This window comes from Terrapene carolina, unplaced genomic scaffold, assembly GCF_002925995.2.
Source record: "Terrapene carolina triunguis isolate 2854851 unplaced genomic scaffold, T_m_triunguis-2.0 Scaffold42, whole genome shotgun sequence".
NCBI lineage: Eukaryota > Metazoa > Chordata > Testudines > Emydidae > Terrapene > Terrapene triunguis.
This window is the reverse complement of record NW_020664393.1, coordinates 912,318-937,964: the sequence shown is the minus strand read 5'-3', so window position 1 is coordinate 937,964 and position 25,647 is coordinate 912,318.

The following is a 25,647-nucleotide window of genomic DNA, read 5'->3' as shown; positions in this document are numbered from 1 at the left end:
ATTTCCCTGATGGGCCACGTGCCAAAGGTTGCCAATCCCTGAGCTAGCTCTTGTGCACAGGTACAAACAAAGGAGGTTGGCAATCCCCATTCCTCCCCCCAAATATACCAGCAGCACCACTGCCCTCCTTTGAGCACCTATGCAGAGTTTTGCTGTAGTTTTATATTTTGTATCTTCTTTGTAAGGGTGAATCTCTCTTGTTTTCACAGAAGACAAAGAAAATAGAATCAACAAAGATTTTCAGACTTAATTTGAAACATTTCTCATTTGGGATTTCATTATTTCAATCCTATGATCTGATTGTCTCATCTCTTAACGCTTTCGATAATCTCAAAGGAAAACAACTCCCAGGCCACAGGGATGCCTCTATAAATCTCCAAAATCCTGCATCTGAGTTTGTTTCATCTGTTGTAAACCTGCAGCTTTGCACAGGTGAGTAATCATCCATGCCCTAATAAAGTTGGTAATGTAATTCAAAATGAAATTGATTCCTCCCTTTTAGGAAGGAGCAATATTATTTCAAAATGAAAATAGCAGCCCATTTGTTTGACTGATTCTCCATTATAGAAAATCATCCCTCCTCCATGCACAGAAAGAGCAAAACACAAGGAATTGTTGTCTTTCCATGAGGAATATGATTTGATAATTGCACAAGTAAATGGCAATCCTAATTTTGTTAGGTGATATTAGTAAGCAGATGGTGCTTGGGAAATCACTCTCCTGGCAAAAGTAAAATTCTACTATTATATTTCATATGAGTTTTAAGGTGACAGTTCTATAAGCTTAAGGGTAAATACATATTTAACATTACAGTCGGAGTTGGCAGTGCATGGTATATACATCTACAAATAAACTCTTATTCCTAGAGCAATAGTTGAGAGGATAATGAAGGCATATAAAGCAGAAAACCTACATTCACCCAAAGTAACTTTAATGTATCTGTTAACTATTAAGTGTTCACAGCTTTGACATTATATGGCTTCAAGACAAAGGAAACAAACATTCTCTAGGTAATAGTATGCAGGAATTGAAATGTAATATAAAGGGCCAAGTCACCAGGGTGCAAACCAGGAAAACTCCATTGAAGTTAAGGGAGATATGCTGATTTACACGGGTTGAGAGACTTGCCCAAATATTCCCCAGAAATGTTGTATACGAAACACTCATTGAAATAGGAGGTGCCCTTTGCTGCTATTTTTTGATATTGTATATAATACTCGTAATCTTTTATGGGTAAGATTCTTAGCTGGTGTAAATTAACTAAACTTCTTTGAGGTCAAGGAGGTTTACAAACTGAGGGTCTCACTCATATATATGTGCTATTGACTTTACATTAAGGTATATGATAAAAATTGAATGTCTTATTACTACATCAGTACTTAAAAACTAGAGCTGAATGAATGAATACTGCCAAAAAATTCCACATGTACTCATTCATATTTAATAATGAAGTCCCTTTATCTAGATTTCTATCTTTTATATGTTTGCTCACAATAACCATTCAAGCAACTGAGTTTTTCTTGCACCAGAATATATAACATTAGACACTGTTTCCTTAGTCTTCAGACAGTTTTCCCAAAAGTCTTCACTACAACCTTGTGAAAAAAACAATTAATCAAGCCAGGGAGGAATCTGATTCCACCCTCCCTTCACAACTACTACAACCAATGTGCATGCAATTACTTTGTGAGAAGTTGATGTGAGAAAATTAAATTTAAGATCTGCACCAAACCAATAAGTTTTCAGTGGTCTAGTTTTTCTGTGGCGACGACACAGGAAAGGAAATAGAACATTAGGTTTTTGGTAGCTAGAGAGTTTTAAAAGCTTTTTGCAGAAAAGCCTTTCAGGAAAACTTTTTTTGGGGTTTTTATTTTTTTTTGTTTTGTTTTGTTTACAACTCTTCTTAGTGGTTACATTTCTGCGCATAGAGAAGCCAGGCAGTATACATGCACATAAGATAACGGACTCATCTTTTGAGCGCGTGAACATCAGCTGCGAGGGTGATGTCAGGTTGCCAATAAGTTTCCCAAATACAGACACTGGGACAAGGTCACTCCTGCCTCGTTGCCAAGGGAACAGTTTGCCGTTCTCGTGGGCAGGCGATTCGGGAACAACACATTCCTACATTTTCTAGGAAAGAAACCTTGTGCAAGTCCTGTGTGTCACAGAAAGGAAAAGGTAATTTTTCCCACCTAGAATTCCTTAAATCTGCTTATCTGCTACTGGTATCTCTCTCTCATCTGATTAAAATTTAAGATGTCAAGCAAATGGTTAAGACAGATGAACAAAGTGAAATCAAATATAGGGAAACATTCCTTTCCCCGGAAGGCTTTTGACCAATGAAGCTCTGAGTTCTGTTTTGTAAATACATGGAGGAGGCTCTTTTAAGACAATTTTGAAAGCGTGTATTTCAATTTTTTGTTTTGTTATCTGTCTTAATTGACTTAATCTGTTCCTTTATTTAAATGAAGTTATTTTGCTATTTTATATTTTCAATTGTAATAGTGTTGGAAATGACATATTAGTTACTTGCTAAAATAAGTGAAGCAGCCATCATTTTGTGATCTTGCCTGCAAGTGGGATCTCTATGGTGAAAATATATTTATTTGATATAAAATGGATAAAACAGGAACCTACAGTTCAAACACCTTTGAAATTGAATTCTTGACTTCTAAAATTAATATACTAGCATTCCCATGGTTTAGATTTTAGGTTGGACCCCAAATTAGAAAAGCCCAATTCCCCTATTTGAATGCAGCCAAAATATTGCACGAGTTTCCTTTTTAGAGAAATTTCAGCTTAAGATGTCAAACATCTTTCAAAACCAACTAATCTTTCAAGATTTATGCTATTTCAGGTAAAAACTAAAAAAAAAAAAAAAGAACTTCTGAAGTTACAGCATTATCATATTTGAACCTTAACAGGTCTACTCGGATGTCTGAAACAGCATTAGTGCCATTTTAGCAAGAATATTTTTTTAAACAGGTTTCTCTGCCTAACATAATTTGAACACCAGTGAAAATATTTCCTCTGACAGAAATTATCAAAGTGTGGTTCAAAGTAGTCTCCAAAGAAAATTGAGGAAATAAATTGTAATTAATAAATTTATATGAATGCCACCTCCTTTTTCTAATCATAAAATGTCTGGAAATGACTTATGATTTCCTTGGATGCATTATATACCCGGACTTTAGCAAGGTTTTTGACACATTCCCACATGATATTCTGATAAGTAAGCTTGAGAAATTCAGGCTCAGCGGAACTACCATTGGGTGGATACATAATTGGTTAAACAACCACAAACAAAGAGTAACTATTAATGGAATGATGTCAGATTGGAAGGAGGGCTTGAGTGAGGTTCCACTGGGATCTGTTCTGGGTCTGGTGTTATTAAACATCTTTATTAATGACCTGGATGTAGGAATAGAGAGCTTACTGATCCTATTTGCAGATGGCACAAAGCTGAGGTGGGCTTTGCAAACATTTTAGAGGATAGAGCTAAAATGCCAAGGGATATTGATAACCGGGGCTATAAACAACAAAATGAAATTCAACAGAGACAAATGTAAAGTACTACACTTTGGGAAGAACAACCAAATGTACAAATACAGAATAGGGGATAACTGGCTTGGCAGCAGTACTACTGCAAAGGATCTGGGAGTTATGGATCATAACCTCAACATGAGTCAGCAAAAAAAAAAGCAAATGCAATTTTAGGTTTCATTAATAGAGGCATAGCATGGAAATTAAGGGATTTGCCACTATTTGGTGCTGGTTAGGCTTCAGCTATAGTACTATGTCCAGTTTTGGTCACCAATGTATAGAAAGAATTTAGAGAAACTGGAAAGGATCCAGAGGCGAACGACCAAGTTGATCAAAGGGATGGAATGCAAGCCATATGAGCAAAGGCTGAAGGAAAGGGGTATGTTTAGTTTTGGAAAGAGGAGATTAGGGGGGAGAAATGATAGTGGTCTTCAAATACTTGAAAGGCTGCCATAAAAGATGAAAGGTTGTTCTCTTGCCCCAGAGGGCAGGACAAGAGGCAATGGGTTCAAACTACAGCACAGCAGATGTAGATTAAATCTCTGGGAAAACTTCTTAACTGTAAGAACAGCAGGACAATGGAACGGACTGCCTAGGGAGGTCATGGAAGCTCCTTCACTGGAGGTTTTCAAAAAGAGGCTGAATAGCCATCTGTCTTGGATGGTTTAGACACAACAAATCCTGCATCTTGCCAGGGGGTTAGACGAAATGACCCCTTTGGTCCCTTCAAACCCTATGGTTCTATGACTACTTATCCTAAGTTATTCTCCAAACAATTTCACTGAATAATTCTTGGTCTGTTAATGAATAGCTTTTGAGAATTCAAAATTTTCTACCTTTTGGGCATGCAGGTCATGTGATATATTTGCATGGCCTGATTGGATGCACATAATGATGAGAATTCTTGCACATATGAATTGAAAATTTGTTTTCTGTGAATATTTTGTAATGTTTATAGGCAGTAAGCTTTTTGGAGCAAGGTCTGTCTGTTTGCTACGTGTATATAGAATCCCTACCACAATGTCACAATCAGGGCCTCTGGACACTACTATAATAAATTAACATAACTTAAAATTCACTTTTTCAGTTAACATTCTTGACATTGACTAGAAAATTCATGAAAAATGAATGCAAAAGGGAGACAGATACATGTAAAGTGAAAACTTTTAAATATTTGAATATTCAAAAATGTTTGTTTACTGTTGGCCCAGTGCTACCTACAAAATGCCTGAATTTTCTCAGTAAAATGTATTTTTTACAAAAAAGTTGTATTGATCATCGTTTCAGAAAGGCTGATCCCCCCTCCATTACTCCTACTCCTAACCCAAAATGGCCATTGACTTCAGAAAGTTTGAGTTTACACTAATGTGTAAAATATGCTGTACCCAAAACTTTCCACCAGGTCTGCACAAAATGAATATTTACACCCCATTTTCCTTACACTGTTTTTGCTCTGGTTATAACTTCTCGGGTGTTTCTGGGAGAGAAAGAATTGAACAAATATATACTTCCATACAGGCTTTCATTTTCCCGCCAGTGAAGTTCTTCATATTTGGTGCTGTGACATTTATGTGGCAGCTTATTTTTCTAGTAACTGATGATTTGGGGGGTTATTTTGCTAGGTGCCATGATTCACACAGCTTTTTGTTCAGAGGGAGCACAATTTGAGACTCTGCAAACCCACAGGAAATTGATTGAGTGCAATCAGTGTGCTGAGTATGGTCTAAATGTGTGACAGTTGACACACGTATTTGCATCTTGACTGACTGCTTAGAAATCTGGAAAGTGTGTATAAAACAACCCTGTTTCAAACAATATACAAAAGATGAATATCTAAATTAGCAAAGGAAAGCAAAAGATCAACCACTGTACACAAATATGGCCAAATTCTAAGGTTCTTACTGAGGCCTGATCCTGCAAACTGCTGTATGTGCATTGACCTCTGTGCCCGCATAGAGCCCCACTAAATTTGGTGGAATTCTTCATAGGCACAAAGATCTGTCCACATGGAACAACATGTGGGATCAGGGCTTTATTTTTTACATAGTGCTTACTCAGGCACAATCCTACTGAAATAATAAATAAAAAAAATAGATCAACATGGGACAAATTCAGCCATAATAACTTCAGTGGAGATGTACCAACTTACAGCAGGACTTAATCTGCCCCCTAATGTGTTCTATATCTGAACAATCTATGGGCTAGATCCTCAGCTGATGGGAATCACTGAAGTTTCACTAAAAGTGAATGTGGGTAATGCTGATTTTACACCAAGTGAGGATTTTCTCTGATTGCTTAGGTAGGTTATTGTTTTTGTAACCAAGATATGTACAGCAACATAACTGAACTGAGAGGTATAGTATTGACAGCTCCAAGTACCTTATTTAGAATCTATTCTTTTAGCAAACATAATTTTGCTCAGACTTTTATTCGAGAAAAGAAACAAAAAGTATATGTTTGTTAAATGGCAGAGATATAGAAGAGGAGAGTGTGACTAGAAAGCACAATGGTGGCACAAAAGTCAAAGCTAATCACATATTACAGCAACTTAGTCCACTTCATTTTACTGCTTTTGATTGTTCTAAGTACCACTATTTTAGCTAATTCTCCAAGATTTAGATCATAAAAGGGCAAAATCCAACCAATTTAAATAATGTTAAATTTGCAAGCAAAGACATTTTATGCCTCCTTAGCAGCTTCAAAACCTTTAACTTTCGTTTGAGCCATAAATATTCTATAATTGCCAAAAAGAATATAAAACAAATTCAAATGCACCAACCCAACCTTTTTATGAGTAACACTTTCTTTTAATGGTACATTTAGCTAATACTGAATTACAATGGCATTCCTGTGGAAGTACATATGACATCCACATTAATATCAAATTAATGCATTATAATCAATGCTCTTGCCATGAACACCAGATGAATTAATTAAATTGGACACTTAAAATAAAGTGATCTCCTTTTATGCAGCTATTCCTCCTATTTTAAGTTTTAATTACTCTTCTTCTTGGATTCAGAAGATCTACTTTTTTCCATTACATTGCATGCCTCAACCAGAGATGTGAGCATCTGCAGTCTGCTATGATCAAAGGGAATAGATAAGACATCAATCACCAAAGACCAGCAATTAACCAGCATTAGCCACTACTAGAACTGGTTAAATAAAGTAAAAAGGTTCATGAATGGTTTACTAAATTAGAAATCTGGTTTCCTTTTGCAATGTTAAAACCTTACTGCCTACATTTAATAGGCTTCTTGAGCCAAAGATAATTAACCAATGATCCAGAGCCTATTAAAATCAATGAGAGTCTTTTCTTTGTCTTAAATGTGTTTTAGATTGGGATCTTATTCTTTAAGTATATGTACACAGATGACAATTTCCTAAATCAAAAAAAGTGTTGCATCCAACATGGGGGAATTCTATATTAGGCTCAGATTGACAGATAAAGAGGAACTGATTACAGACTTAAAAATTAATGGTAATTTAGGTAAAAGTGATCATAATTTGGTCACATTTATAATGTGCAAACAGAATACAGTCCAGACTAGTGATATATTTTAGATATAATCGGGGGAAAGGGGATATTGGTTCAAAAACTAACTTAGTTTAGAGACATGAAAGCAGCTATAAACAAACGGGGGAAAAAGGGGAAGTTAGTAGTAATGAATATAAACCAGAAGCTAGGAATTGTAGAAAATTGATAAGGGAAGCAAAAGAGACACAAGGCAAAATCTATGTCCAGCAGAGTTAACGAAAAGAGGAAGGATTTTTTGAAAGTATATTAGGAACAAAAAGAATCCTAGCAATGGCATTGGTCCATTAGTAGGTGGAAATGATAGCATTGTCCAAAATAATGCAGAAAAGGCAGAAGGGATCAATAAATAATTCTGTTCTGTATTTGAGGGGAAAACAGATGATGTAATCATAGCATATGATAACACTCTTTCCATCCCATTAGTATCTCAGGAGGATGTTAAACAACAGCTACTAAAATTAGACATTTTAAAATCAGCAGGCCTGAATAACTTGAATTTAAGAGTTTTGAAAAAGGTGGCTGAAGAGCTTGCTGGACCGTCAATGTTGATTTTCAATAAACCTTGAATACTGGGGAAGTTCCAGAAACTGGAAGAAAGCTAATGTTGTGCCAATATTTAAAAAGGGTAAAAGGGATGACCTGGGTAATTATAGGCCTCTCAGTCTGACATCAATTTTAGGCAAGATAATGCAGTGCCTGATATGGAACTTAATTAATAAAGAATTTAAGGAAGGTAATATAATTAATGTCAAGGGTTTATGGAACATAGATCCTGTCAAACTAACTTGATATCCTTTTTTTGATTAGATTAGTTTGGTTGATAAAGGTAATAGTGTTGATAGACTTCTGTAAGGCATTTGACAGAACCACATGAAGTTTTGATTAAAAAAACTAGAAAAATATAAAATTAACATGGCACACATTAAATGGATTATAAAATGGGTAACTGATATGTCTCAGAATGTAACTGTAAATGAGGAATCATCATAGAGTGGGTGTATTTCTAGTGGGGTCCTGCAGGGACTGGTTCTTGACTCTGTGCTATTTAACATTTTTATTAATGACCCGAAGAAAAAAAAATCACTGATAAAGTTTGCAGATGACACAAAAATTGGGGAGTGGTAAATAATGGAGAGGACAGTTCACTTATACAGAGTGATCTGGATCACTTGGTAAACTGGGATCAAGCAAATAATATGGGTCTTAGCATAGCTAAATGCTAATGTATATATCAAGGAACAAAGAGTATAGGCCATACTTACATGATGCAGGACTCTATCCTGGGAGGTAGTCACCTGGAAAAGATTTGGGGGTGGGATTGGATAATCAGGTGAACATGAATTCACAGTGGCCAAAAGGGCTAATGAAATCCCTGGAGTAGGAAGGTTATTTTATTTGTGTATTTGGTACTGGTGTCACCGCTGCTGGGATACTGTGTCCAGTTCCAGTGCCCACAATTCAAGAAGGGAGCTGATCAATTGGAGAGGGTTCTGAGACGAGCCATGAGAATGATTAAAAGATTAGAAAATCTGCCTTATAGTGGTAGACTCAAGGAGCTCAATCTACTTATCTTAACAAAGAGAAGTTTAGGGGTGACTTGATTACAATCTATAAGTACCTACATGAGGAACAAACTTTTAATAATGGGCTCTCCAGTCTCTCAGATAAAGATATAGCACAATCCAAAGGCTGGAAGTTGAAGCTAGAGAAATTCAGACAGGAAATAAGGCATACATTTTTAATAGTGAGAGATTAACCAACCGAACAATATAGAAGATAATAAGGTGATAAATAATAGTCAGCATGGATTTGTCAGGAACAATTCATGTCAAACCAACCAGATAGATTTCTTTGACAGGGTAACAAGCCTTGTGGATGGGTGGAAGCAGTAGATGTGGTATATCTTGACTTTAGTAAGGCTTTTGATACTGTCTTGCATGACCTTCTCATAAACAAACTAGGGAAATACAACGCAGATGGAGCTCCTATAAGGTGTGTGCATAACTGGTTGGAAAATCGTTCCCAGAGAGTAGTTATCAGTGGTTCACAGTCATGCTGGAAGGGCATAATGAGTGGGGTCCCGCAGGCATCGGTTCTGGGTCTGGTTCTGTTCAATATCTTCATCAATGATTTAGATCAGGGATCAGCAACCTTTGGCATGCGGTCTTTCAGGGAAATCTGCTGGCGGGCCAGGATGGTTTGTTTACTTGCAACGCCCGCAGGTTCGGCCGATCGCAGCTCCCACTGGCCGCAGTTCACTGTTATAGGCCAATGGGGGCTGCAGGAAGCAGCGGCCAGCACATCCCTCAGCCCATGCCGCAGCCCCCATTGGCCTGGAACAGCAAACCACAGCCAGTGGGAGCTGCGATCAGCCAAACCTGCGGACACTGCAGGTAAACAAACCGTCCTGGCCCGCCAGCGGATTTCCCTGACAGGCCACATGCCAAAGGTTGCCGATCCCTGATTTAGATTATAGCATAGAAAATACACTTATAAAGTTTGTGGATGATACCAAGCTGGGAGGGGTTGCAAGTGCTTTGGAGGATAGGATTAAAATTCAAAATGATCTGGACAAACTGGAGAAATGGTCTGAAGTAAATAGGATGAAATTCAATAAGGACAAATGCAAAGTACTCCACTTAGGAAGGAACAATCAGTTGCACACATACAAAATGGGAAATGACTGCTTAGGAAGGAGTACTGCGGAAAGGGGTCTGGGGATCATAGTGGATCACAAGCTAAATATGAGTCAACAGTGTAACACTGTTGCAAAAAAAGCAAACATCATTGTGGGATGTATTAGCAACAGTATTGTAAACAAGACACGAGAAGTAAGTCTTCCACGCTGATTAGGCCTCAACTGGCGTATTGTGTCCAGTTCTGGGCGTCACATTTCAGGAAATATGTGGACAAATTGGAGAAAGTCCAGAGAAGAGCAATAAAAATCATTAAAGGTCTAGAAAACATGACCTATGAGGGAAGACTGAAAAAAATTGGTTTGTTTAGTCTGGAGAAGAGGAGATTGAGAGGGGACATGATAACAGTTTTCAAATACATAAAAGGTTGTTACAAGGAGGAGGTAGAAAAATTGTCCTTCTTAACCTCTGAGGATAGGACAAGAAGCAATGGGCTTAAATTGCAACAAGGACGGTTTAGGTTGGACATTAGGAAAAACTTTTTAACTGTCAGGGTGATTAAGCACTAGAATAAATTGCCTAGGGAGGTCGTGGAATCTCCATCATTGGGGATTTTTAAGAGCAGGTTGGATGAACACCTGTCAGGGTTGGTTTAGATAATACTTAGTCCTGCTCTGAGTGCAGGGGACTGGACTAGATGACCTCTTGAGGTCCCTTCCAGTTCTATGATTCTATACCAAGGTTTGTGGTGGATTCTCCATGACTGACAATTTTTATATCAAGATTGGATGTTTTTTCTAAAAGATAATTCCTAGAACATATTTTGGGGAAGTTCTATGGCCTGTGTTATACAACATGATCACAATGCTCTGGCCTTGGAATCTGTGAATAAAAGTAGCTAGAAAAGAGCGATATGCCAGGGAACTAGAACAGAAGGAATGCTTTGACATGAATGTTAAAGAATTACTCTGACTAGCAGTGGCAGAGAATGTTAGATTTAAAAGAGGAAGTGGGCTGGCAAATTGTCAAGGCAACAGCTATGCCATATGCAGCAATGGCCATAAGCCACACTTCAGAGGGTCAGTCTTGTAGGGTGAACAGGAGTAATCTAGACATAATCAAGGGAAAGATTGCTTTTCTGTTTGAGGACATTCAGAGCACTGCTGACAGCGCTGCTGCATATGGACAGAACTAACGCTGGCCCAGTCAGATACTGACAATGACAAATACTAGAAACAGCAAACACAGGTTTCACATGGCAGATCCATCTCAACAGCCAAAGAGGTTACTGCGGGGGGAAATCTTTGGGATGAGGAACTGGCTTTTTGATCCTGGAATGTTGTGGGTCAAAGAAAATAGTTATTGACAGTTTCCAATGAGGCAGAATAATCTTATTATGTGTCAGGAGGCTCAGGTCACCTACTCTGACCTCCTTCCTAGACATCTCAAATGATGTGGTCCCAAATGCTTGTATTAGTCTGTGGTTGTTATTATTAGGGCTGTTTGGAGGACAATTCCATTTCACAGCAACTTTTTAGGATTCAAATTTTATTTTTGTTCTGCATTGTACTGGAAACAAAACCTTTGGAACATCTTTGCAAAAATGGATTGTGTCATAATGGCCAGTTTTGGACTGAAATCTGGGCTTTTCAGTTCAGGAAGATTTTGGGGGTCCAGAGATAGAGAAAGTGAGTAAGTGGGAGATGCTCAGAGTACATAGCCTGGTGGGTGTGGTAGTAGCGTGGAGTGAGGGAGACCAAGGTTAAAGTTCCTGTTCTCCCTGATTCAGAGTGATCTGGGATGAAAAATTCTACTTTTAATCAAGCAGAACAAGAATTTGAACCTGAGTCTCCCTCTGATCTGTGTCCTAAGCACTGGGCGAGAGTGTAAGGGTCTCTCTGTGACTAGAGTGTTCTGGATCCCAAAAAATGTCTCAATAAAAATTTCATCAAAACTAATATGTCTCAGTGAAACATTACAGCTTTGACAAAACAGCTCATTTTGAGAAAATTAGTGTTCCAACCACGGATAGTTATTATGTATTATTTGCAATTGATTTTCAAAAAAAGAAAGATGTAACAATAGCCTTAAATCAGTAGCTACAAACCCTGGCCATCTGGCAGGGTTATAATCCTTTGTAACCACTGGAGCTATGAAATACAGGTTAGTGTCTTAACGGTACTCCTGTATGTATGGATCATAACTTTTATTAATGGCTTTTGACTAGGTTGAATTTTATTCTGAATCAGTTGCACAGCTCTTCTTGATATCATATCAGACCATTAGTGAGAGAGTGGTGCCTAAATTATTCTACTGCTGTTGAAAATAAATGTGTGTGTATGCATACACAATTCTATCAATTACTTTAGTATACTAAAGCCATAGTTGAAAAATCTATTATATTAACTTGTTTAAAAGCTATTTCTAAACCTCACTGTGATGCATTGTGCGAGGGAGTATCCTTCCACGCTTTCCAGAAACCATCTCTCTAACCTTTACAACAGGGAGCAGGGGGATGTCCCTGGTTCAGTTATCCAAGAGAAACTTATCAAACTCCCATATTCCTCCAGAGGTTGAGAAAATGAATCACCAAAAGCCCACTGAAGCAGACATGCCAAACCCACGAAAAAAACGCAGAAATTGGGCTTGTTTTTGGCTTTATTGCCTTGTAAGTTGCTTGTTAGCTATTTCTTGGCTTGTAGCTTGTTGCTTGTTGTAGCTTGTTGCTTCTTTTTTTTGATCGGCTCCCAGCAAGCAAGGTCAAGAGGGGGCAAGGGGCAAGCAGGAGCAAGGCCGGGAGAGAGTCGGGCTGCACAGCGAGCCCACCACAGTCTCAGACTGCACAGAGAGTGTTGGGGTTCTTAGGGATTGGCTTGTTTTGGCCTTGTTTTGAAATGGGATGAGCTTGATTTTTGGCTTATTGTGAAAGTCGGGGTACTTATTTACCGCATGAAAGTTGGCAACTGTGCACTGAAGTTGTCTGCCCATTACTCAGTTTTTCCTAGGAGGAAAAGTAACTGCATCATAGATTACAGCTTAAACTCTAATTTCCCCAACATGGTAGTTTATAAAATTATAGTATGCGCTATAACATTTCTTGTTGATTCATGCCCAGCCTAAGGCACAAAGTCTGCTGCCTTAAAGGAGAAAATTATGCTTCTTTGAATGAGAAGGGTAGATGACAGCCATAAAAGCAGTCAGTAGCTCTTTGATTTCAGAAAATTGTTTGCTATTATCTGAATATTCTGCAGATCAGGAAAAGTAAAGAAATATTAGATGATATAAAATATTTTGTAGTGTTCCCAAACAGAATGGCTAGTTTGCCATTATCTTTGTTGTAGTATCTGTATGTAGAACATAAATAAATATGCAGTGGGCTAACTTCTGCTCTTATTTGTATTGGCATAACTCCAGAGTAACTCGGTTCAAATCAGTGGAGTGACTTCATGTTTTGAAGGGCAATAAGCAGTGGGCTCCAGGAGATCCTTTCTGGATCTCCTTCATCCCAGAAAATGTATTAATGAGTATGTAGAGCAGAAATGAATACAAGAGACTTTGCTCACCCCCAGGGAACATCCTGCCTATTCCTAGACAATCCTGAAGAGACATCTGATGGAGTCTATCAGGCCTCCTCTATCACCAGGCCTCCTCTATCTCCTCTATCCACTGGTGCCTGGATATCCTCCTGTTTAAGGAAAACCTGATCTGGCTGGAGAACCAACAAGACTGTTCTCTGAAGGCTCAGCAGGAGACACTGACCAGTCAGGAGCCAGCAGGCCAGTTAAGAAGGATTGCCTGCTTCCTCTCCAGGGGAATTCTGGAACAGGAAAGGAGAATCTCAGTAATAACCTAGAACTAAGTCAGAAGTCTTTGCTTAGAATACTGTGACCAAAGAGCTACCTTTTATTTGTTTGCTAGTTTAAAAGTGCTGGCAGTCAAAATCTGAGTTTGTTTATTGTTTAAACATTTAAAAACTGATGTTGAGCTCATGGGTAGGTTGCGACAAGTGGAGAGGTATATAGTGGCTTTCCCCAGTAGACCCCAAAGTGTTTAGGAATGCATCTAGCAGCCTTTCTCCCTGTACCCCAAGGGGAGTGGTTGGGCAGCATGGGAATGTTCACCCTTCCCTCTTCTCCCTTGGAGTGTGGGATACTGTAGATTCAGAGTCCTAACCTGCAAACTGTAGAACCTCCAAAAGAGACCCTTTGTTTGATTTGGTTCTGGCTTATGGGAAAGGTGCAAAGATTACCTTAGTTTATTGAAACCAATTCTTTCACCCCTGAGATACATGTAAACACTACGGTGATGTTATAAAATCTGTAAATAGCAAATGCTAAAATTAAGTTTGAGTTCCAGTTTCCACTCTAAGACATTTTTAGATATTAACTTTCTCAAACAAATTGTCCTTTGGCTGACATTTTCCACAGTTGGCCTTAGCCAAAAAAATATTATTTTCCAGGTTTCAGCTGAACTGTTTCAACTGTTTTTGAATTATGCAAAAACAGAAAACATGTAAACAAAAGTCCTTTCCCCAAAGTGGTAGTAGAAGTTCATGAAGACTGAGAAATGTTTTCCCCAATCTTCCCATAGCAAAAGTTCATGAAGACTGAGAAATCAAACATTTAAAAAAAAAAAATCAGTCACCTCAAAAAGTTACAATGGAACAAAACCAGTACTTCAAATATGAGCCATTTAAATTTCAGGAGGATACGAGTTTTAGTACTATAAGATTCCTGACATCTTGGACCAAGGTCTCACGAGAACAGCTCATTAGGCGTCAAGGTCATAGACTCCAAACACAAGCAATGGTTCTGAACCCTAAGCTAAACTAGCTCTCGATTTGCACACCTTTGTTAGCTCACTTCTTGTTTGTAAAGCGAGATTAATCAGGCTGCATTGCACATATGTACAATAGTATTTTACACTAATGTTCTCGCTATTAATATGAAATGGAACAATTTATGCCATAAAATATATAGGATGTGCAAATAACTGAGTTAGCTGTCCACTGCAGACCTTCAATTTTTGAATGTCCTGACTTCTGTATGCTTGATTACTCAGCGTAAATGTTACACTAATGTTTCTTTATTTCCATTTAACACGAAAGAAAATGTTCTGCTCCAAATTCCATAATAGTGTTTTTATGGCTGGAGTAAAAGCTGGCAAATACAATACAATATATTAAAGCAGCTATAGATAGTTTCAATGGAAATTTGCACAAGTTAATTTTTGCATATTGACAAAAAAAAAAATACCAAAGCAAGAGGAAAAAACTCTTGCAAGTCCAAATAATGTCTTTATTTGATGTAGAAAATTCAGAATGAAACAGGGAATAGCTAATTAGCATGATCAAGGCAAATTATCAATAAGAAATAACTGACTCTGCATGTTTCTCTATTCTCCCAGTATCCCTGTGAGACTTGGGTTTTTCAGACTCAAAAAAGCCTGTTTTTGTTTTGATACCCTCACAAGGAAAGCTTAGAGCTCTCCTTTCAATATCAGGAAGCTTTTTTTATTCCAGTCTCAAAGTCTTTTTTAGGATTCAAGATTTTTTTTTTTTTTTTAGTGTTTTGAGAATAAGTAGCATAGATTTTCTTTAAGCTTTTTAAAAAAAATCCATTCTTCAATAGTCCAGAATTGTCCTCTATGAAGAATGAAAAAAAACAAAAACAAGAGGTGAAGTTAACTAACCATGAAAGAAGCAGTGTTTATTGCTGAAAATATCCTAATCCTTGTCAAAACTAAATCTGAGAACTGAGGTGACTGTGTGGGATCTGTTTACATTACAGTGGAAGAAAAACATCATAAAGGCAGAAACTAAATGATAGCCAAAAAGTTTATTTGAATCTAACATTTTGGCAGACTGGGGACATTCACAGCTGCCATCTTGTTTCTTGCCCTCACTAGCAGGTGAAGAGGACACTATTAATATATTCCTAAAGTCTTGACTTTCAAAAACTGATAGAATATGAATCTTAGTGCCTGCAGAGAAAAATACAACTCCTACTTCAACCTAGCTTCTCCACAGCAACAGTAGGAACACAAAAGTGATAAAATTAACAAAGTATCCAAAGTCTATCCCTGCCAATTGAAAGGAATAGAGCCAAAGAGTAATATGGGGTTGATTTTCAAAGGCACAAAGGGCAGTTAGTTTCCAAACTTCTCATTGAAAGTCAATGAGGGTTGTGCAGCTAATTTCCATTTATGCCTTCAAAAATCTTCCTGTTCATATTTGTGTACCATTTTTTACGTTGTGATGTGCTCAGAGTGCACGTCACAGTTACAGATAGTATTATCCAACATTTTTAACTGAATGCATAAACCATTATCTCTTGAAAAAAGGGTCTTATTATCAGTTGTGATGAAGTTCTTTCTAGATGGTGAATATATCCCAAGTAAAGTTTACTTTGCCTTAGTTTTTGACTTTCTCTGCCTAAATCTTTTTTCTTAGGATTAGCTGCTGCCTACAGGATGTACCCAAGCAAGCCAGAAAACTTTACCCAGTGCTGGAAGCACTTTTAGTGCAAAAACAGACAAAAGGAAAAGATAAAATGGCAAGGAATAGGGAGTCTGCTGAAGTCCAGCTGCCAAACAGAACACTTGCTGAACTGAGTCTTGAAAAAGAGTGATGAGGAGAGTTGCAAGGGACATCTAGGTCCATATGGCATTCATGTTCAGAGGCAAAATACTGACTTTGCTTTCTGTAGTCTGAGTTGACACACCCTATCCATATTACATTTATCATCTAGGTCACTGGATTTCAAACTTTAAGACCTAACATGCCACAGCTAAAACTCCATCAACAGTTGGATTACCACCTTTGTAACATTTATCAGTGCAGCATCACTGGATTCTATTTTCTGAAAAAACCAGCTCATGTACCTCCAGTGATGTATTACTACAATTTGGTATCTACTGATCCAGGGGCCCTTGCAGGGAAACAACAATAGCAAAATAGACATTTTAGGCCTCTGTGATACTCATACTCATGACCAGTAGCAGCTTACTCTGGAAGCAACCCTATTGATATCAGTGATACTGCTTACTTTTACTCACCGTGAATAGTATCTTACCAGGAATCACAGCCTGGCCCTTTGTCATTATGAAAACAGGTAAAACAACCACCACTGGAAATTCTACCGTTGTCTTGTCTATGTGTCCATGTTTCTAACTGATTGTCAAAGCAGGATCCCAAGAATAACCTCCCCTCTTCTTTCTGACATTCACCATTTTCCCTCATTGGAAATCAGTTGTGGGCAAGCTTATGTGACCATGTACTGGAGCAAAGTACTCTGTTACTCCCTTTTGCAGACTACCCACACTGTGGGCCAGAATACCAAGGGGCTATTACTCCCTTCTCACTCAGGTGGGAGTGGCTAGGGCTCTGCCCCCAACATGCCAGTCACGGGGGGCTGAACTGCCACAGAGTGGGCAGTAAGCTGTGCCAGGGCTGCTGCAGTTTATTTCCTCTATGGTTCTCTCTGCTCTGCTCCTGGGGCAACTCAACAAAATGCTCTCCCTACCGCAGCGCAAATTGTAAGGTGCCAATCCTGTCCTTAGAAATATTTAGACTGAGTTCCTTCACATCCTGGAAAACAAAGTCCTCCTGGCACAACATTGCTGTGTGGATTAGCCAGCAAAAGGCATGAAAGCAGAAGGCTACATAGAAAGTTCAGCAAAGTTGCTTTTTTAAATGCAAGCTTCAGCACCCAAAAACATTTCTGAATTGTTTGGAATGTTAAAATGCTGACACAACAGTTCAGCACTTTCCAAACCCAAGTCTACTATTTGTAACCTTTCCTCCTCCTCAATTTTCAGTGTGCCAAAGCAAAAGTATAGAGAAGTGAATGTTAGTTATTTGTATTACTGTAGCCCCTAGGAGCCGTAGTCATGGAGCAGGACCCCATTGTGCTGGATGCTGTACAAACAGAATAAAAAAAACAGGCTCTGGCCCAAAGAACTTACAAGTGTAAACAGGAGCTGAATGAGCTCTCCCCTTACATCTAGTGATGAGCTGGGGGAGAAGACTTCAGGAACTGAGCTTGTTTGCATAGACTGTCACAGCATGATGGGTCTGCTTTGCCCAAATGATCTCTTTTGGCTGGTGTTGGATTGGAAGTCACTTTGTTATTGGGTGCAGGGGTAATAAAGTGTTGTTATCTTTGTTGTGTAAATAAAAGGCAGCAGAATTGTGCTCAGCATGTCCTGATTGAGGGGTTCACACTGAATTGAACTGAACTCGCTATGTAGGGATGCCAAAGCCCAGTAGCAATGAGAAAGGGTGGGGACAGGTGTTTGTGCCTGATGGTGTGGGCTTTGCCTGAGGGTCCTAGACACCATTTGATCCTCCCCCTCTCCACTGTTTAAGGACAGAACTGATTCAGATTCAATTATGAGTCTCGTTGTGGATCAGTAATGCTGAAATCGCTGATAACCAGATCTTAGTGCTAGGCCTTAGTCCTGAGTTGTATTAAGTGGTGGGACCTCAAGACATCCTAGAGGCTGCAGTAGAGAGGGCAGTGGTGGAGTGAATGACAGCACAGCAGCTGACAGTGGAGCGGCCAGCCACAGAATGAGCAATGGTGGGATGAGCAATGCAGAGTGAATGGCATGGCTTTGCTGAGGCATTGCTTGACACCTTCCCACTTGACCCAGGGTGGGAGGCAAACTCATGCAAACACACTTCTGAATTCTGTGTCGTCACTGACCATGAACAACAACTGTGAGTGGGGTGTGATGGAAGGAGAAGGGAGTAGCGTGTTAAAGGGACATTTGTTTGTTGGACTTTCCTTTTCCTCAGTCTCTCACCGTGTGGTGTGATGCTGCCCAATGTACTCTAGGGTGGGTGTTTAGCTCATGGTCATATGTTTTCAAATCATGCTTGTGGTGTTTTCCCAAATTCATGCCAGATTCCTTTCCCCTTTTATTAAAAGTTATCTTTTCCATACACAGACTCAGCGCTTGCAAGAGGGGAAGTATTGCCTCTTAGAGGCACCCAGGGATGGTGTGTAGTTTCCCCACATTACTGGGTAGGGGCTTAAGCCAGTTCAGTGTTGTATTGTCAAAAGGAACCCCTAGATATTGAATCTAGCCCTTGTTGCTGCTGACCCCACCTGGAAGAAGGGTTACACAAGCTAATTAGACAAGATGGATACAGGATGGGGGAAGGGGTAGAACACACAAGCAGAGTGAACAAATATAGAGATAATACATTGATGAGACTAAAAAGTTTTCAAATGTAAAGATTTCATTTGTGCTATTGTTGAAATATAGAATTCTTTCCAGAAAGCAAAACTAAGTATGATTATAATGTAAATGTTTGGTGTTATTAGCACAGAATCTATTATAGACAAATTTTCTCCTGAGCCAAGAACCCCAAATGTTTCCAGAAAAAAATAAAGGCAAGAAAAGATTTAACACACTAAATTTTGACAGTGCGTAGCCCTATAGAGCTTTCATTCTTCCCATGCCTGCCTAGCAGCCAAACACGACAAGCCTACAACATGCTTAACTAAGCTCCACTGAGAATTAACTCTAAACTTCTGAACACAGGTGTCTCATGCACTGCTGCTGCCAAAATATTGGGTACTAATCTGTCTTTCTGTTTTTTTCCCCAAAGAATCTCCCTCCTCTCAGGCAACACAGGATAGAAAATGGATTTTTCTGATAATTTAAAGGACCCAAATTGGTTATTTAAAACAGCACAAGAAATAAACACTCAACAATACACTTTAGAGAAAAATCCTGTCTCAGTATGGGAGGAAGTAACATGGGGGAGACAATGGACTAACTTAATAGGCAGCGTAAATTATTAATGGATACAGAGAAGTGGTCAAAGGTTAAAACCATTTCAGGTGTGCAGGTTAATGGGATTTTAAGTAGGTAGCAGGTGACTATATATAAGGTGCACAGGGATTAGTGGGGAGGAAAGGACAATGTGAATTCTAAACTCTGTAATCCAAAGTAAAGTTCCATAAAAGATTAGTCATCTTTGTACAAAATTCATCAAAGTCCTGTGAAGGGGGTGAACACATGGGTACAGACCATCACAATGAGATGTGTTGCAGCAACAAGATACTGGAGGTGCTGCTTCTCATTTACAATTAAGAAACCTTTGTGTCATTTTGGTGCTGTAATGGGGCCTTAAAATAGATGCAAACAGGCCTCAGTGTCACTGGAAATTGGTCACTCTAGTCTGTGGTATATATACAAGAAAAGAGGCTGGATTCTGATTTTTAGGAACAAAAATAATCTGAATGTATAGCAGCGTAACTGAAACCAAATTCTCATCTAAAGTTTTCAGCAAATATAGAAATGATTTTTGTTTTTAATTTGCTTTAAGGTAAAGTATTATTTACTTAATACTCTCCAAAATGCTTTTTCAGGGGGATTTGTGCAAGTATTCACCCTGGCCCAGATCCACAAAGGGATTTAGGCATAGCAATACTGAGTTTTAGATGCTTTGAAAATCAGTAGACTCCACAAAGCTTGAGTTAGGCACCTAGGCTCCCTATACAATGAATGGGGAGTGATAGGCACCTTAGAACGAGAGCCCCAAAAGCCAGGACACTAGACAGGGAGCTGCCTATGCTTGCTAATGACAGGTTTCAGAGTGGTAGCTGTGTTAGTCTGTATCAGCAAAAAGAACAAGGAGTACTTGTGGCACCTTAGAGACTAACAAATTTATTTGGGCATCAGCTTTCATGGGCTAGAACCCACTTCATCAGATGCATGGAGTGGAAAATACAGTAGGAAGATATATATATACAGAGAACATGAAAAAAAATGGGTGTTGTTAGTCTCTAAGGTGCCACAAGTACTCCTCGTTCTTTTTGCTAGCTAATGGGAAACGCTGATGAGAGGAGTATATCCTAAGCCCTTCCCCTGTCACAGAGCTAGGCACCTAACCTCAGGCTGCAAGGAAGCGCCTATCTCTTCTTGCAATCCACAGCCAGGAATTCTCTGCTGGAGTCAGACAACTTAGGTGCCTAAACTGCTCTTTCAAGCAACGGAGGAAGATGTGCCCACCTTATTACTTTTAGCCAAGTGATTAGAGCACTCGCACTGGGATGTGGGAGACCCGGGTTCAATTCCCCTTTCTGCCAGAGGTTTCCCCCGTCTGCATACCCTAGCCCAGGGGTGGGCAAACTATGGCCCGCGGGCCGGATCCGGCCCCTCAGGGCTTTGGATCCAGCCCGCGGGACTGCCCCCCAGGGTGCCACGGGCCCCGCGCCCCCTCCAGAAGTGGCCCCTGGGCGGGGGGAAGAGGGCTCCATCTGTTGCTCTTGTCTCCAGGCACTGCCCCTCTCAGCTCCCATTGGCCAGGAACAGGGAACCGTGGCCAATGGGAGCTTCGGGGGAGGTACCTGGAGATGCAGCAAGGGCAGCACATGCAGAGCCCTCCACCCGCAGGGGCCGCAGCGCTTCCTAGAGCGGCGCGGGGCCGGGGACAGGGTAGGCAAGCAGGGAGCCTGCCCTGGCCCCAGTGCGCGCTGCTGCCAGCCCGAAGCCCTCCTGCACCCCGCCCCCCAACTCCCTGACCTATGCCACCTGCCTGCACCTCGCACCCCTCCTGCACCCCAACCCCCTTCCCTGAGCCCCCTCATACACTCCGCACCCCTCCTCTGCCCCAATCCCTTGCCCTGAGCCCCTTCCTGCACACTGCACCCCCTCCCAAACCCCACACTCCCTCCCGCACCCCAGCCCCCTGCCCCGGTTCTGCATACAATTTCCCCACCCAGATGTGGCCCTCAGCCCAAAAAGTTTGTCCACCCCTGCCCTAGCCAATGGGATATGCGACAATCTGAAGTTGGTCTCCCACAGACTGTCCTGTTGAAGCTGTTCCACTTTGGATAGATAGTTACTGGGCCAGAGACAGGTTCTCTATAGCTTGGGGCACTCACCTGGCAGGTAGGAGACCAATGTCTAGTCCCCTGTACCAGTGATGATTTAATTAGCTATCCAAAGTGGAATAGCTTCAACAGGACAGATTGTGGGAGATCTCCTTCCCTCATCAGACTATCCCATAGCCCAGTGGTTAGAATTTGAAGAGAAGAGTGCTCTTTCTCTTCATTGGGGGGTAGAGAGGGGGAGAAATTGAACCTGGCTCTTCTGCATCCCAGTTGAGTGTGCTGACCACTAGAATAAAGGTTGTAAGGGAGACATCTCAGCCTCCTGGATTTTGCATGGGCCCAGGTCTGGTAGGTGTGCTCAGAGCACTGACTGTCTGAGGCAGCAGTGTGCATAACAGAAACTTAAGCACCAAGGGAACTTTTACAGCAAAAATGTAAGTGCCAAGTGAGTTTAGTCATTTATAGAGATGGGGGCCACAGAGCAGGGGGTTTGTGGATTGCAGTGGCACATAAATCTGCAGTTTAGGCACCTAAGTTCCTTTGTGGATCTGGGCCGCTGTTACTCTCTCTTCTACTTCCCCTGGCAGCTGTAGAAACAAGCACTAGTCTCCTAACACAGCTCTACAGATTGCATCTCTAAATCAGATTATCCAAAGATTTGCTGTGTGAGAAGTAGATGTAAATTCATCAGATGGGTCTTACTGCAAAAAACAAAGGTTTAGTCTTTGTTTGTTTTTTCCTGGCAGGCAGCAAAATTCTTGCATTTTATGGGGGGAAAGCTATTTAAAGATTTGTACATTATTCAGGGAAGAGTCTTCTCTCATAGCTTTAAGTGGGAAATTATTCAGCCTTCGTTGGAAATTGCATACTTGTTTGCTGAGATTACATTTAAAATTTATTCTAGGAGGTTTAAATGGAGAGCTGAAGAATACTTAGCAAGCTAGCAACATAACAGCAAGTATTCACAAATTATTTTTAACAGAATATACAAGCGTACAGTAAAATCTTAGTAGTCTCTTGAGTGATATAGCACAACCTCTTGTTAAGGTGCTTTTTAGGAACTAATCTTGAATGTGAGATAAAACAGTTAAAGAAGCAAGTATTCCCACTGACAAAAGCATATCACAGCTTCTACTGGCTCAGTCATAAGGAGAATCTGCTGTGGTTCACCTGGCTAGAGAAGCTGTCTATGGACCTGATTTGATTTTTAACTCTCTTCATATTGTTAGCCCTTTAGACCCAAACAGCAAGCCAGAAATTCAGGGCCCAGTAAGTTGTTCCAGTTAGGAGGAGAAATTGCTGGTAGTCTTAGGCCTTGCACTGCAAGAGCTCTCTCGCAGTGCTGTATGTACTCCACGTCTCCGAGGGGAATAGCTTGCAGCGCTGTGAGCGAGCATGCAGCGCTGCAGGCTCTGATTACACTGGCGCTTTACAGCACTGTACTCGCTGCGCTCGGGAGGGGGGGAGGGCGTTTTCACACCCCTGAGCGCAGCAAGTTGCAGCGCTGTACAGCGCCAGTGTAGCCAAGGCCTTAGGTGTGGCAGCACCCCTTGGCTTGAAGTGCTTTCCATCATATACAGGGTTTACAGTTTGGTTCAATGCTCTCAGCACCCCCGCTACACAAATTGTTCCACCACCTTGGGTATTTCTTTGAAGCAGTTTCGTTATTTATAAGGAATGTACAAAGTCCTGTATTACTGAACACTGGAAGGATCAGACAGCAAGAAACTACTTCTTTCACTCACAGTACCAAGAACACTCTTTTCAGCCTGCACCCCTGATTGTCTCCAAGTTTCTGGCCTGGTCATGCCCGGTGCTTTCAGCTGTTCCTTCAAGGATGTCTGTGTGGCTTTCTTGCTCCTGAGTATCTTTCAGTTTCTGGGTCTTCTGCCTTCCGTCATGCCTTATCCAAACAATACTCAGCAAAACCCCTCTGCCCACTCAGTCCAAACTCCTGGGCAGGTTCACAACGCTTTTTGTCTTAGGTGAGGGGTTTGGGATTAATTTATCCTGACAGTTCTGTTAATTGAAGGGTGCATTCACACCCAGTCTCAAAGAGGTTTATGAGGCATACAGTTATCAGTACCTCTCAGTATAACAATATGAAAACTGGTTTCAGAGTGGTAGCCATATTAGTCTGTATCAGCAAAAAGAATGAGGAGTACTTGAGGAGTACTACTGTATTTTCCACCCCATGAATCTGATGAAGTGGGTTTTAGCCCCTGAAAGCTAATGCCCAAATAAATGTGTTAGTCTCTAATGTGCCACAAATACTCCTCGTTCTTTTTGCTGATATGTAAACTGTGGGGCAGATTTATCCCTGGGCTGACACAGCTGCTAGTGCAGGGACAGAGGGGAGGTTACTTATGCTTCCCTTATTCAGGACTACTGTGGGCATGTGTGACTTCCAGAATTTAACAGGGCAGCTCTGAGGGAGACCTTAACTTGCACCCATGTTTCCATAGGCCACATGAGCAATCACAGGTATGCAGAATTGCCAAGGTGCAGGTCAGCCTTGGCCATGCAATGCTGATCCACTCCTTCTATCCTCCGTCCTACCTTCACGTTACTGCTTCCTTTGTTCTGCACCTGGTTTAGAGGCCCTCTGTGCCTGGGGTATTCCACAGTGGAAACTTCCTTCTGCTCTATAATTCCTTTGTGTTAGGCTATCTGATATGGGCTCTAGGGCAATGATGAATTGGGCACTGTGTCCCCAACCACTAAATCAGGACTATGCTAATTAAGTCCACTTTATTGGCCTGGAACAGTAGTATCCTACCAAGATTCTGTAAGGTATAGCTTTCCCATGACTGGTAAATTACAGTGCACAATCCTATTTTATGACCAATACATTTAATGCATGTAAAGCCGGATCACTTAAACTTTAGCACACAAAAGGAGCACAAGCATGACTAAAGAAAACTCACATTTAAGTGTGGGCTAATTTCCCAGATTTTTGCAGTATCTGCTCTATTTTCCAATGCCTTTTTTTTTTGTGTGGATCAATATCTTTGGTTCTGTTCTCAGAAATTAGAGTAAACGGCCAGCTAACCAAAACACGACTGTACTAATAAGCAGCTTATACCTTGTATTTTGCAATCAATCATATTTGCAAGTAGCCTGAAATGAATATATGCACTAATCTAATATTAAATACTCTGTAATATCTAGCCTTAAGTTCCTAGACTTGATTCTGTCACATTAAGTGGTATTTTAATCCAAGAAGATGCATTGATTTCAGTGGGTCTACTTGCAGAGTGATACACTTGAGCAAGATTGTGACAATCTGTCTTATAGTATCTCCTAAAATATAAACAACGAAATAAAGATTGTATTACCCAGAATTGGTCAGTCATTACAGCCAGACATGAGTAGTATAGAGGGAACAAATAGGTGGTTAGTATTGCTCCAGCACTTTGATTTAGAACTCATGAAAAGGGAGGATGAGTAATCTAATTCCCAGCACTCATGGGCAGGCCAGGTACTGTACATTAATAGAGTCTTGCACTTTTTCACTTCACAGCTTCCCATGCAACTCTCTTCAGGGCTGGAGAAGTGAAAGCCACTCCTTATTTTCAGGAAGCTCTTGAATAAAGGCCCTTTATTGTCAAACCATCCTGGAGTGTGGAAAACTCAGTTTATGGCAGCTCTGAAAAAACTATGACTCATTAGTAACTCTGTCCCAGTGCTCTGCAACTTCCTCTGGAAATGAATGTGTCCTTTTATGCTTTCAAAAAGAGAAATCCCTACTCTGTGGCATGCAGTGTGGAGAAATCCCAGAGGCATTTTTATCAGAGGGGTAGCCATGTTAGTCTGTATCCACAAAAACAATGAGGAGTCCAGTGGCACTTTAAAGATTAACAGATTTATTTGGGCAAAGCTTTTGTGTGTAAAAAAACACTTCTTCAGCTGCATGAAAATTATAGAAACAAGCAGATATTGGCCTTGTCATCACTGGTTCTCCACTTGTAAGGTAACTCCCTTCTCTTCATGTGCCAGTATATTTATGCTTGTATCTGTAATTTTCATTCCATGTATCTGAAGAAGTGGTTTTTTACTCATGAAAGCTTATACC